The sequence below is a fragment of the Protopterus annectens genome, chromosome 13.part0, assembly GCF_019279795.1.
Source record: "Protopterus annectens isolate FY-2018-M chromosome 13.part0, PAN1.0, whole genome shotgun sequence".
NCBI lineage: Eukaryota > Metazoa > Chordata > Ceratodontiformes > Protopteridae > Protopterus > Protopterus annectens.
This window is the reverse complement of record NC_056747.1, coordinates 772,981,717-772,996,058: the sequence shown is the minus strand read 5'-3', so window position 1 is coordinate 772,996,058 and position 14,342 is coordinate 772,981,717. Positions and strand designations below refer to the sequence as shown.

The 14,342-nt window shown below is 36.2% G+C and overlaps 1 protein-coding gene across 1 annotated transcript in view; it reads left to right on the top strand.

The window, feature by feature from the left end:
- LOC122787655 (trafficking regulator of GLUT4 1-like) overlaps positions 1 to 14,342 on the top strand; it is a 318,921-nt gene that overhangs the window by 128,065 nt on the left and 176,514 nt on the right. The window lies entirely within an intron of this gene.

Below are 14,342 nucleotides of genomic sequence, written 5' to 3'. Positions count from 1 at the left end.
CTCATTTATAAGTGTCTGATGGAACATTGCTAATTTTACCATACACGTCTTAATATAATTCAGTTCTCTTTGCTTCTTGTCCATACCTACAATATCATCCACATTCCATGATATGAATGAAAAGGCAGTCATTCTGAAAAGATGTTATTACTTTCACATATTTTGCATGACAGTTTTTTGAATACATGTTTCCAGTTAGCAATTTACATGCATGCATTAGTGTTTGGCAGGCTGAACTTAAATTCAATTGAAGCTATAGTTTTTGTTTAGACCCATGTCACATTTTCCCAGACTTTCATTTTCAATAAAAATATTCAAAAAACAAGCAAAAAATGTACATTTTCATTTTTAATCCGCAACCCTTTAAAATCACAACAAACACACGCAAATATATCTTTCTAAAAATGAAAATTGCTCTTCAATATGTGCGCAGATGCTATAGATAGACAGCTAGACCCATAGGCTTCATCCATTCTAAAATTAGGTTTATTCATGCTAACAACACTTTAGAGCTTGTGTTCCACTCTGCACCTACATCATCCTTTCTTGTCCTAGCTCAACTTCCCTCCCAGGTGTGAAAAACAACTTGCATACTCTCAATTAACTGAATTATAGCCTTAAGAAAAAAGTGTCCTGGCTATCATTAAATGAATAGATTATGCATTGTTATGATTCATACTGAGGTGGTTGTTACAAGTAAGAATGCATCTGCTTGTATTATCTTCAATGTAACAAACTTCGTTTACTTTCACCGAGTTATTTGTCACTTCTTTAAGTACTAGTTTTAGTGCTTCTTCATACAAGTATCTCACAGTTCATGGTTCAGTCATTTGTTGATTTATTACATATGTCGGCAGACTTTCTGTTGCAGAGCTATGCTGGCAGAAAAATGTACACTCCTACTTTAACACCACTGGCATTAACAACAGCCACTGATAAGACTGATAAGGCCCCCACCTCACATTTAGAATACCTGTGCATATTGTATATAACAATTTTACAATGTAAAATACAGTTGACATCATGAAATGTGTTACATATATATATTCTTCACTTCCTTCATTATCCTTCTAAACATTAATGAAAAGTGGAAAATCATTCTTCACAGTAAACAACCAAATAAAAATAGTGCAGAATCTTCCATTATTTTTTTTCTTTTGCCTTCCATTTCTTGTAGAAGTACAGTTCTCATGTCCAGATTGCATGTTATAGAAATATCCCTTTACAGTATGCTTTTTTATTTCTGTCATTCAGATTCCTGGCATTGCTCTTCTTCACCTTCCTTATCATCCAATCTACTTCTTGCTTTTCTCATCAGCTCATGTACATTTTTCTGTTGCTCAGGCATTTTCCTTTATATCATTGGAAAGTGCTTTACTGGTAAATTCTGTCATTGGGCTGTGCCATTGTCAAGGAATGAGGGGCAGACTATTTTTTAATTTGCTTGCTTGCTTTTTGCTAGATAAACTTTTTTATTTCCTCCTTTATCTGTTCTGCATCCAAGAATGCCTTTGTTCCTCCTGAAAAAAAAAATATTTGAAAGAGAGATGGATATAACAACTTGAAACTCACCCATGCCTCTCAACACCCTCTGATTGGAGAGAGAAACTTGCTTCTCTTCTGTATGGTGTACAGTAACTAATCATTTTCCATGAACATTCTGGTGCTCCCAACTGATAATAATTTATCCTTCTGCCACATTTTTATCAGAAACTGCTCCTTCTGCTTTAAATAAGTAAATCTTTAGTACTACAGGTCACGACTTCTTTCTTATGACCACATTTGGAGCATAGACATGATGTGCCCTTTCTGGTAACAGATCCTGTTGTGCAATACTAGTCCAGTTGCTTATTTTTGCTTTCATAAAATGAATGCAGTCTGTTCCCCTCCAATTTCTCTGGTACATCAGAAAATCTTGGGTTTTCTGTCTTTGATCTGTCATCTAGCCCTACTGTTTTTGAATCTACTCTTCTTGAGAAGCTTTATATTCAGCTAGTATTTCCTTAATTTCAACCTCTAATTTCTACAGTTTTTTCAGATCATTTGAATAGCTACTTAAAGCTTATTCTATTCTTTCCACCCTTTTGTCATTTGACTGCATGTATTATCCAGTGTCTCACTAAATTGAACACCTTTGAATGCATTTGGTTTATTTTTCCTCTAAATTACTGGAAGCTATGTCTTGTAGGGTTGCCATCTTTTCAAATGGCCAAAGTGGGACATTTTTGGGACAAACATCAGATTTTACAGGCCGACACATACCCACGGTCAGTACAAAGGATAGAACTTAAATTTTTTGCCTACATAATAACTTATTCTTGTAGCATTTTAGTAGCTTATTCTGTTTCTTATAACATTTAGGTATTTTAGATACAGAATAACTGTGTTATGCAACTATTACATACAATATAGGACATAATTATGTCCTACAATCTCAGGACATTTGCCATTTTTAATATTTTTTGTCAGGACACAACTGCCCAAGAGGGACTGTCCCTCGCAAAGTGGGACAGGTGGTAACCCTAAGTCTTGCACTGAGGTTAAAACCTGATCTGTCTTTTGCTGAACCGTTGCAAGGCACTTCTCCATCTGAGATTTTTCTTCTCCTTTTCCAGTTGAGTTTCTGTTACTTATTCTAGATTTCTTGGTTGTTGACATTCAGACAGTGTAGTGAATTTTACTGAAGTATTTCATTTTCAGCAGTTTTCCAAAGTTTCTGTTTTCATACTGGGAGAGTTTTAGTATTAGCACTTCTGACCAGGTCTGAAGAAGCTGCCACTTCTAATTCAGTAATGTCTGTTTTTTCAGTTGTTACAAAAAGAATGATCTTCATCACCATTAGTCTTGTTAATCTCAGCTTTTTCCCCACTTGCTTCATTTGCAAGCATAGAGTTCTCGTCTAGCCTTCTTTGTACTTCCACATCCTGAGGCATTTTCTCAACTTTAATCTTTCTCCTGTTTTTCTTACAATAATGTTCATTAATCTTTCCATGCTTAGTTTAGATTTTTTTTTTCATTTTAGCCTACAGCTTGTCTCTCTTTTCTACCTTTCTTTGTTGGCAAAATGATATAATTTCCTGTAGACTTAATGATTTGCAAATGAGCACTGTTGTCATTCTCTGTAATATGGGTACTACACAGCAAAGCAGTGGCCATTTGTTTATTTTTCTTCCTAGTTATTTGTTGTTAACTTCTTGTGTGTGTAGAAACTTGTTTTTTCTGTTATGCCTATTATTTAAGAAATAAAATGAATATTACCCATTTTAGAGTGCTGTCTCTTTATAAATAAGATAATCTTCTTGCTTCCAGTTTTGACAACCAGTACAGGTTTACTGAAAGTATAGTCTACATTAATGAAGGAGTAACACAACAATAAGCTTTACATTATCTCTATGAAAAGCTATTAACAACAGCTTACTTTAAGTACAGAATCCTATCCTGCAGATTGGTTGAGGATTCTTATCTGGAGCAGAAAATAACAGAACAGTCCAATGGGTGAAAGCCACATAATTTGCCTCATGAATAATGTACTAGATGCACTTCCTACTAAGTTTCTGTTGACTCAAAGCATAGACAATGGACATTCAAATGTTCATGTTCCACAATCAACAGTACTCAATGATTTTCAGTGGACAAATGACATCAGAGCTATAATGAATTTCTCCAGGAATTAGTACCACTTGTCTTTAGGCAAGAACTAATCAAGAGAGAAATCTGTCAGAGGACTTTTCAGAGCATTGTATTTAGTTTTAAAATATAGCAACATCAGCTTTTTCATTCAGAAGAGTCAGGCAGTTAGTGAGGCAGTGGGAGTCTCACTAAGGCAGTATTTTGCAGCACTATAGTGCACAGAGATAGGCCCCATAGGGCTGTAAGCAATCTCAGTGGAAAACTATCTCCAAAAGTAACAAATTCTCCAGGTGCTTGCAGTCCATGTCTGAAAAGCAAAACATGACAATCCCAGCCCCAAGAACTTATGTTTCTTGAAATATTTGAAAGTGTGGCTTTAAAAATGTAGAACAGTATCAGGAAAATGCTTATACCCAAGGATTTGTAAACCGTGAAGGATCCAAAAATCCTATAGGTAGCCCTAGAGTGAGACAACACCTTTCTCAGAGGAAGGTTTTATCTCATTCTGCCACTACTTGTGAGCAAGGTTCAGACCCTCTGTATAAGTGCAGCCACTGTAGCAAATAGCCGACTGTGCGGCACCGAGGATGATGGGTTAGGGATGTGGACATATGACGTATACATATACATATATATACATTGTTCAACCTGCAGTAACACTTTCTCTTTTTACTGTTACATGCACACACCTTTCACCTGGTAGCAGCATTTCCTCCTTAGATTCCTGAAACTGAATCAGGGTCATTTCTGTCTCAGAGAAGTTTCACCAGGTTTCCTCCCACTATCATTACTGTTCAACAAAATCTTCATTAAAAAGCCTTAAGAATATGCCTGGGGGTTACAATAGTAGTTGTAGTGTGCAGCTGTTATGTTCAAATACCACTGGTATTTCTTGCTGTCACCCAGAGTGACATACAGTAATTCAATATAAGCAATGTTTATTATCTAAGAAACTATTAAAGTGTTTCTAACAGGCAAAACAAGATTTTTCACAGCCACAGTTCCAACGCCAGTTGACGTGATTACCTGCATTTTAACTTTGAACTTGTATAGCTCTCTTACAGGAACATGTTATGATCACATTTTCAATTATTCCAGTAGATTTTCAGTTTACATTTTTCATTTCTTCCACCTAGAGGCTATTCATTTTAACATGCATGCAGGGCTTTCCGATGTCCAGGCATCAAACTGATATGATTTTCACCTCCTGCCTAAATAAAAGTCCTGAGCTGATAGCAGTATTTCTTTTTATACTATTCCTTCTTAACTAATGCTCTACCCTATTTTCCATGTCTACTGCCATAGAAACTGGGGCAGCAGGTGCAGTTGGTGCTACTGTCTGAAGCCCCTCCACCTTTCCGTCATGTGCTTAATATGTTTATTTTTTATTTTGCAGAATGCAGAGTTTGTTTTATGCTAAACTTTCACATTAAGTTTGCTCAGAACACAGGCCTTTACACTTATACTCCATTATGTTGTTTGCATGTATGATGCATGGGTTGTCTGGGAATTATAAAATGGGAGGATGGGAGACCAACAGCACACTTGCTTGGTTGTCCTACAAAACATCCCAGAAATCAGACCAGACTTCCACTTGCATGCAAGCTATTATGCCTTTTTTACTATCTTCCCCATAACTATGCTGTTAACATACTACTATTGTGATATCATATGGGCTGTGAAGTGCAGCAGATGGAAAATATAAAATAAATATAAAGAGTACAGGCTGGCTGTGCCAGTTAAGTCTGAGACTTTGCCAAACCCCATGCCTGATTGTTTAGCATACTGCGTTGAGCTGATAAGTAATGACAAGCAGAATACTGACTTCTTTTGTTTGGTGTGTGTATGAAATGTTAACATATATATATATATATATATATATATATATATATATATATGTTTACTATCAAAATTCTGCAAATCGGTGGTACAGCAGTAGCGTTGTTGCCTCACAGCAAGAGGTTCTCCTGATTGAGTCATGGCTGGAGTGCCTTCTGTGTGGAGTCTGCATGTCCTCCCCGCGGTCGAGTGGCCTCCGAAAGACATGCGTGAATGTGTGTGCCTTCACTGAAGGTTGGGCGTCAGGCTGGCAACTCGGCACCATAAAAATATACTGCCAATCATTAGCGGACCAGAGTTCTGCTGTGGTGACCCCTAGCCGGGAAAAGCCAAAAAGACAAACAAACATCAAAATTCTGCAAATTGGTTTTGTGTGTAATGAATTATTCGAACCGCAACTACAAAAATGTGCTTACAGTTCATTCATAATGAACGTGGTAATGTCAGTATGTTGAATTCAACATTATTGACATTACCCGACTTACCTGGATATCCGGTGATGTCCTACAAATGTTTTCCAGGGGGGCAAGCCCTGCTGCACCCCGTACACTTCCCTGCTAATTATATATTCTAACTCTGAGATCACACTACAGTGAGGAAAGGGGTATATTTTCCCAATCCCCACTGTAGTGTGATGTTCAAAAACATTGATGCTCAAAAACACGAAGGCAAGCTACATCTCAACATTTCAGTGGCAACATAATTTCAGCTCTGGATATTAAACGTTCACACTTTTACCCTCGAATTTTGATAGTAAACTATATATATATATATATATATATATATATATATACACACACACATACACACACACACACACACACACACACACACACACACACACACACACACACACACACACACTTCAAAAAAAAGTTGTGTGTGAACACCCAGCAAGCAGAATATTGCTTGCTTAAAAAAAGTGAAAAAGAACACTGTCCATTCAAAAATGATTATTTACATACTTGCAGTAGTACAGACTGATGTAAACAAGAATCTTCAGAATATTGTGGTATGGTCGCTTCATGAAATCAAGCTAGATTACCCAAATCCATGAAAAAGTAAAAGCAATCTAGACGAGGGAAGGACACAGGTAGACGGCGCATTTTATTCAAAGTAAATGTTCCTTGGACTTAATCTGTTAGCACAGAAAGACAGCATTCAATACAAAATACATGTACATTAATGCAAGATCTACAAAAATAAAATGGGCAGGCTACTTACCACTCTTATTTCTACTTCTCTAATGGATGTGTGACATTATGGTAGCAGCTAAGTCAGCAGGTCAGAATTTTATTTATTTTTTTTTTTTTAGTTAGATTATTCCAAAACATTTTGGGAAAAAATTCATGATCACAGATGTTGAGGCTTACTGTCTTTCAGCCAGAATTTAAAAAAAGCCTTCCTCAAATAGCCATTTTGAAGCCATTGTCAAGTATTACATGTGGCCATGCGATACTGACACTGTTAATTTATATCACTATACGTGGGTGGGTGGTCCTTAAATACAGTAAAAAAAATGCTCTTTATAATTAATGGCCATCTCTACTACAAGTTTGTAAGGCAGTTCGGACAACTTCTGAGTGTCACACTTGAATCATTAGGGTGCACATAATGCATGACCTGTTATAATCACTGAGAGGTTTATATTTAGTCATATGGCAAAAAAAACTAACAGTTCATCCCTACAAGCACCTTGCCTATTTCTCCTACTACTGAGCACCCTATACAGCAGCCACTTTAATCAGTGCTTTAGTATCTTTGTGGGACATAGGTTGGCAGAGGTTTTACTGCAATGAAAATTTGATAAAAACTATTTCTCCTTACTCTAGCTTTCTTGCAATCTAATTGTTTCACCTAATTAAAACCTCCATCATTTTTTGCCATCAACTAATTCATAGACCAAGTACACCTTCTTTTTGAATTGAAGCCATAACATCAAAATTAAGATACATGGTAATGCGCTTCCACAATGCCAGTGTCATTTATTTTGTTAGATGCCATCAAAATTTTGTTTAAAAGCATGATCTAAACAGAGACTCATCAGTTATATGTGTATCTTTACCCATGTTCGTCTCTCTCTCTTTCTGCTAGTCCTGTCGCTACCACACTTGTAGTTACAGACGTGGGTAAAACATGACACAAATCTGCTCATCTGCCCTTACTGTGTGACCTGTATGTTATCATGTACCTGAAGGGCACTGGTTGTTTTTTACAAGTGGAAATGGTGATTTTAGTGCAACATGATATCAGATCAGCAGTTCTGTCAAAGCTCACTATGAAGATGTGTCTGTTGCAAATGTACCAGACTGGAAATCTGAAGTGTAACTTTCTTAAGATGAAGAGTCCCTTCTGCAAGCAGCTGAATTTACAAACTGAACTGTGATTTTGGGAAAAAAATAAAAAAATTATTGCTTTTTACTTTGGAGACATGAAGCTAAATACTGCTCACAAAGCTGTTATTGAATGAGGACCTTTTAAAGGAAATCAGAAATCACAACATGACACAGAGGCATTATTGTGTCAGTGAGAATATATGTGTGTGTGTGTGTGTGTGTGTGTGTGTGTGTGTGTGTGTGTGTGTGTGTGTGTGTGTGTGTGTGTGTGTGTGTGTGTGTGTGTGCGCTCAGGGGGTGGGGGTGGGGGGTGGAAACTAAACCTTTTGGTAGGATATGACCTGATCGTAAATATGCATTTTGATAAAAGATGGGTAAATCGGTAAGTCTAGAGTTTCAAAATGTATGATAACAGCACATTTTCTATCAATGTAAATTTATTTATTTAATTACTTACTTACTGATGGACTGATTGCTTGTAAAGTTTGCTGCTTATGGTTTTGTTTGTATTCCATTTCCTTGTGGGTATTTTTGCAGCAATCCAGGGCAATGAAAATGAAAAGGAACATACCTCCTAATTTGCTGTTAACAGGTATGACTACAACACCTGAATTATTAAAGAAAATGCCTTCCAAAACGATAGCTGATACAGTGAGCCAGCACAGCGGATACAGGTTACATGGTAATGACAGATGAGACATAGGAGATATCAGGCAGTGCATACCTTGAAGACTGGGGTTATTTCAGAGTAACTGACTAGTGCCGATTGTTAGGTACATTTTAATTAAAATAACTGCACTCGTTGTACAAGTATGATAGCTGCTTAGCACGTCTTATAACTTATTATTTATTTAATACTGTGACCATGTTCAAAGCTGTCCTTGCCCCAGTGTAGACCAATCATTCATGTGTTCTTCGCAGCCCATATCCCTTGCTTTGAAGTTGCCAGCCATCTATACAGGGCAGTAACCTCCTATGACATACTTCTCCAGAATGAGTACACTCCTCCAGAAGAAGGGCCTTAAAAGTCCTGTACTATACTGAAGTTAATCAAAATGTAGAAACCTCATAAAACATCTAATTGCAGTGTTTCAATGAGCTAAAAAAAATAACACTTCAGAAATGTGAAAATGTGGCTAGTGCTTGCCTGAAAGCTAAGCTCCGTGACAAGCTCCCAAATGAAGATGCTCTATGAGATTTTCTCTCTAAAACCACCTACAAAATTTGCTTCCTCATTAAAATAACATGCAGAATGCTTGGCTACCCTGAATTGTCTATATGTATTGCATTTACACTGGCCTTTAAGCATTGGTCTTAGCAGAAAAGGTTCTGATAAAGGCCATTTCAGTCAACTGGTTAACAAGTGAGTACATTAAAATTATTGCAATACTATGATTTTTGTTGGGGGGGGGGGACCTAAAAAGATGAAACCTGTAAACATAATGCATAGCTACAAAATTCTGAATAATTTATACAACTACTTTATATGCAGCTTATCAAGGGTTGTTGCCATCAAAAAGTGTTTTGGAAATACTTTAAAACCTATTTTGGGAATAATACTGCACTCTTTGTCATTCCTAATATTCTGTCTGGGTGTGAGCAGCCGTGTCACTCTATTGTGAAGAATGGAAATCAAACAGTGCTATTTCTAATTAAATGCAGACTCAAGAGTATAATATCTTTAGCACAAAAACAGCATCAGTCAAAGCCACACCTTTACCATACCATGAATATTTCCCTATTACATCTTTCATACAAGCAGTACTGGAACACTGTCAAAAGCAAAGAACACTGAAACATATAGACATGTCCCAAAGTCCCAGAGCGGTCAGGTGCTAGGCTGTTCCTTACAACAGCAGGCATTTTAAATTTTGCTGCATTTGATAATAATTTGTTGTACTAATGCAAGTCTGTTGGACATTTGATTGCCTTGATGAATGCATTTATATAGATATGAAATTAAATATCAAAAATAAAACTGCAAAAAAACATGCATCATTGCAGAAGGAACCAAGACAGTGAGTTCAGGATTAGAGGTTAGGTAGATTTAGTTTTCCAAATAGAAGGGCACTGAATATAATGGATTTTGCTAAGACTGTAGGACAGATAGTTAAGAGGACAAGGTTGATTTTATTTCAGAATAAACTATTTTATTCATTTTTATGAAGGCTTCCTATGTTTCTTATAGTGCAGGTTGTAATCTGTCTGATATGTTGCTGCATAGTTACTGTGCATATGTTGAGACTTCTAATTTGCTGATATGCATCATGAGAAGTGGTACTACCCGTTAGAATAGTTTCTCCTGTTGCCACAGTATTGTTTTTCATTTTTTCTGATACTAATGGGATTAATTATGAAGTAAAAAGCAGCTATACTTGAATTTCTGAATGAATTGCTTATGTCTTCAGATACCCCTGCAATCTATTTTACATTGGAGAAACTAAAGGAAAATTAGATATAGATTGTGAGAGCATCTGCAAGACATAAGACAGAGCAGACCACTAAGACTGCTGCGTGAACATTTTTCGTTACATCATAATATTCTGCTAATTTGCTTCTATTTTATTGCAGGTCACTGGGAGCTTATGGCTGTTCATCTTTTACAACAAAAATTGCTGCAGAAATAAAGTTTATGAATATTAAAATACAAACTCTTAAACCTAATGGACTGACTAAAGAGGCTAACTGAAAGCATTTCATAGGTTCATAGGGTAATGACCATAAGGGTCTTTTTAAGCCTAGCCATGCATCCCAAATCTCTGACAAGTTCTGGTACCCTTGATAAGTGTAAACAGGGACTTCGGAGATGAAATATTTACAGACAGGCATCTGGCAGATGAACCATTTACAGGCTGCCTGTGTTCGTTAGAGACAAAGGTGCCAAACCAGGGATGAATTTCCTGTTCCTCATCCAGTTGTCCAGGTTACATTTGAACTGGGTTAGGGAAGAACTCTGCTTCACATGGATGGGGAGCCTGTTCTAGAGATGGGGTAGTCTTTGGGATACGCACCTGTCTGTCCAGCAGGTCATATTTATGTCACGGGCAAGGTTTAAGTCATTACAATGGGTAATCTAGTGCTGTTTGTTTTGCAGATATGCAGGAGATCCATCAGAGTGGGGGTATGACAATGCCTTGTATGCCAGGCATAGATCTCCCCTAAACAGCCTGTAGGAGACAGAATATAGGGATAAGTCCTTGAGGTGGTATGCAGAGGACATATTACTTAAGCCTTGTATTCTTTTAGTGCAGAACCTCTGTGGACATTGCAATTCTGGATATGCCTAATTAGGTACATAACAAATGGGGGCTTTATACACAATGATTGATCTAATGAATGCCAAATACAGTGGAGCAATGACTTCCTTGAACCTAGATACCATACCTTTGTTTATAAGTTGCACAACATAGAATAATTTCATCACTACTGTAGACACATGATGGTCGAAGGCTAGATTATTGTCTATGTGTGTCCCCGAGTCCCTGACAACTGACATTGGCCTTGATATCAGAGAAGTAAATGCCAAAAAGGAGCAGTCCCAGGCCGATTCCTGAGGGACTCCAGTTGTAACTAGCCACTTTGTAGAGGTGGACTCCCCCATTCTAACTTCCTGGTTCCATTTAACTTAATTATTTCTAATTACCATCATTCATTTTCCACTGTTTTTATTAATTACCTTCTTTTTCTTTTCTTTCTGATAAACTCTGTTTTCATTTTATACATCACTTCCTTTAAAGGGTCCTTGCCAAGGTGTTAAAAGTGTTCTAATAAAGCAAATTACTCCGTTAGTATCATTTATTATTACACTTAAAACATGTTTGTTTCTTAAATGTATTAAGTGACATATCTGTTTACAACATAGCCATTCACAGTCTGTTGTAACTCTAGTGTGCCCTTCTTTGGCTGATGTTCTCTAAAGTGTCTACAATTTACTTGAGTGGTTTTATTTTCAGATGGTTTCTTGAGTGCTACCAAACTGTAGATTAACCTACATGATACTGAAACTCTTGTATCATCAGGAATATAACTGTTTTAACATTGCAACGTCACTTTCTTCCTTGGTAGCAACAAGTACAATAACATTTCCATCTTGCTCAGTCACTTTAATATTATGTCCGCATTCAGCTATTTCTATTTGGTCTTCCTCCTACACAAAACCTATGTCTAAGAATTTGTTGGGTGGTATCAGAAGTCGGTATTTTTATTTAAAATTCTATTCAATATAATGAGGTCTTTTTAAGCTTTTCAAGTTTCATGAAATAGAATGGGGAGAGATATTCATTTAAAATAAATGTTTTGGCACTTTTTGCAATAGCATACACACATCTAGTCAAATTCTGTGAATCAGTGAAAGTTTGAAAAACACTTAGCTGCTATATGTAGCATGTCTCACAGTGTTACGTATCTCTACGTATCCTCCATTCAAGCACCATACCTTATGTTTAACATTCTCTTATAAATATGTAGCTTTCTAGAATGTATTCTTAACTTATAACACTGATTCTCACTTTTTCTTAAAGATCAAGGGCAAATATGTTTTTTTCACCATTTCTTTTTATTATAATTATGCCCACATCTTATAAAGTGAGCTTTCTTATTACAATATGTGTCATGTTTACTTAGTTACTCCAGGGTACCTATATTTATTAAGTTTAATAAACTGGTGTTTCTGTTTACTGAGTGCCGAGCAACTTTCCAGTTACTTCCTGATTCCATTTCATCCAGCCCCACCTTCTGATGATGCATTAATGTGGAGAAACCGTTCTGTAGTGAGCTGGTATGTTTTCTGTAGTCTGCTGCAGATCTTATTACAAAGTAACCAGAAGGTAGCACAGTTACTCAGTCAGACATTAAATCAAGAAATAAATACAGCTATATTCAGGTGAAATGTAACAAAAGTAAGATGTAACAAGATATGATTCTTAGTAACATGTATGGTGTTTGACAAATAGTATAATACAATAGAAGGAAAACTAATAAATTGTTGTCTACCAATGGAATGATTGATTACTTAAGGAGAAAACAAAGCATGTGTTAATCATATACATTCTAGATTTGTTTAGAATACCAATTACAGAAAAAAAAAAGAAACCATAGGAGAATGAAGCACTTAACCATCTTTGAAATTTGGTAAAAAGACTTAACAATGTTGAGCAGACAGCAGCATGCCTCTCAACTTCTTTAAGAGTTCTGGACAAATCCAAAAATAATGCAAGGAGAATGGATCATATCAGGGGCAGTTTTTAGATATGGATCTAATTTACTTAAACAGCTAACAGAACAACAGGTTTTGCATCAACATGCATTTTCTGAACAACAGGAAGCATGTGATTGAATCTGGCATTATTGATCAACTGCAACTCTCATTGATTTAGCAGAAATTCAAAACCTTTATGAGGGACAAGGCAAACCTATGAGGCAAAATCGGGTACAGCTAAGATGTATGGACAGAAGGCAAAATTAAGTGTTCCCCTGTGGAATTAACACATTTACAAGTTGTTGAGACTTCAGTATAATACATATCACACATAGTAAACAATTGTGTACTATGGAAAGATCACTTTTCTTCATCTGAGTTTCACAGATGCTCAAATTATTCCAAAAGTTTTCTTTTCAGTACTAATTCCTTGTGGTATAACATAAAACACACTGTACAGTAGGTCTGTCATTGAGCTGATTCACACACTGATAGTTGTCTCCCTAAATCCATTGGTAGGCAATGATTTATTAGTTTTACATCTGTTTTATTACACTAGATACCAGCACTGTACACCTTACATAGAATTTTAATCTGTTCTATCTTACTTTTACCTTTCATGTGAATATGGTTGTGTTTATTTACTGATTTATTGTCTGGACGTGTAACTGATTGTGCTGCATTTTTTTTTTGTAATAAAATCTGCTTCAGGCTAAAGAAAACATGCCAAACAACTACAATCTGTTTCTCCCCTCTGCTTCATCATCAGGAGGTGGGGCTGGGTGACATGGAATCAGGAAGTAACTGGACAGTTGTTCATACAGTAAACAGAAACGCCAGTTTATTAGACTTAACAAATATAGGTCTACTGGAGTAACTAAAATAAAATTACACATTGTAGAACAAGAATGCCCACTTTACAAGATGAGGGTGTAATTATAACAAAATGAAATGGTAAAAAAACACTTTGCACTTGATCTTTAAACAGTCACTAATTGTTTGAAATAATGCTGAACACTGCTAACTTTGAAGCAGTACCAACACAATTAAGATTTACAGGGTCTCCTCATAATATGACACTCTAACTGCCCCTTTATTCAGCTGAAATAATCACAGATAACTTGAAATATTTTTTTAATTTATATGTATTCTTATTATTATTATTATTATTATTATTATTATTAAAATATTAAGCAGACAACAGAAGTCTGTTTTGACTTCACAACACTGACTGCCTTCATTTGCTTATGCTATGGTTTTGCATAACATGTAAGGTTTATTTCCATTTCATTTTCCGCATTAACTTCATTTATCTCTGATGTGTCATTATCTTGTAGAAC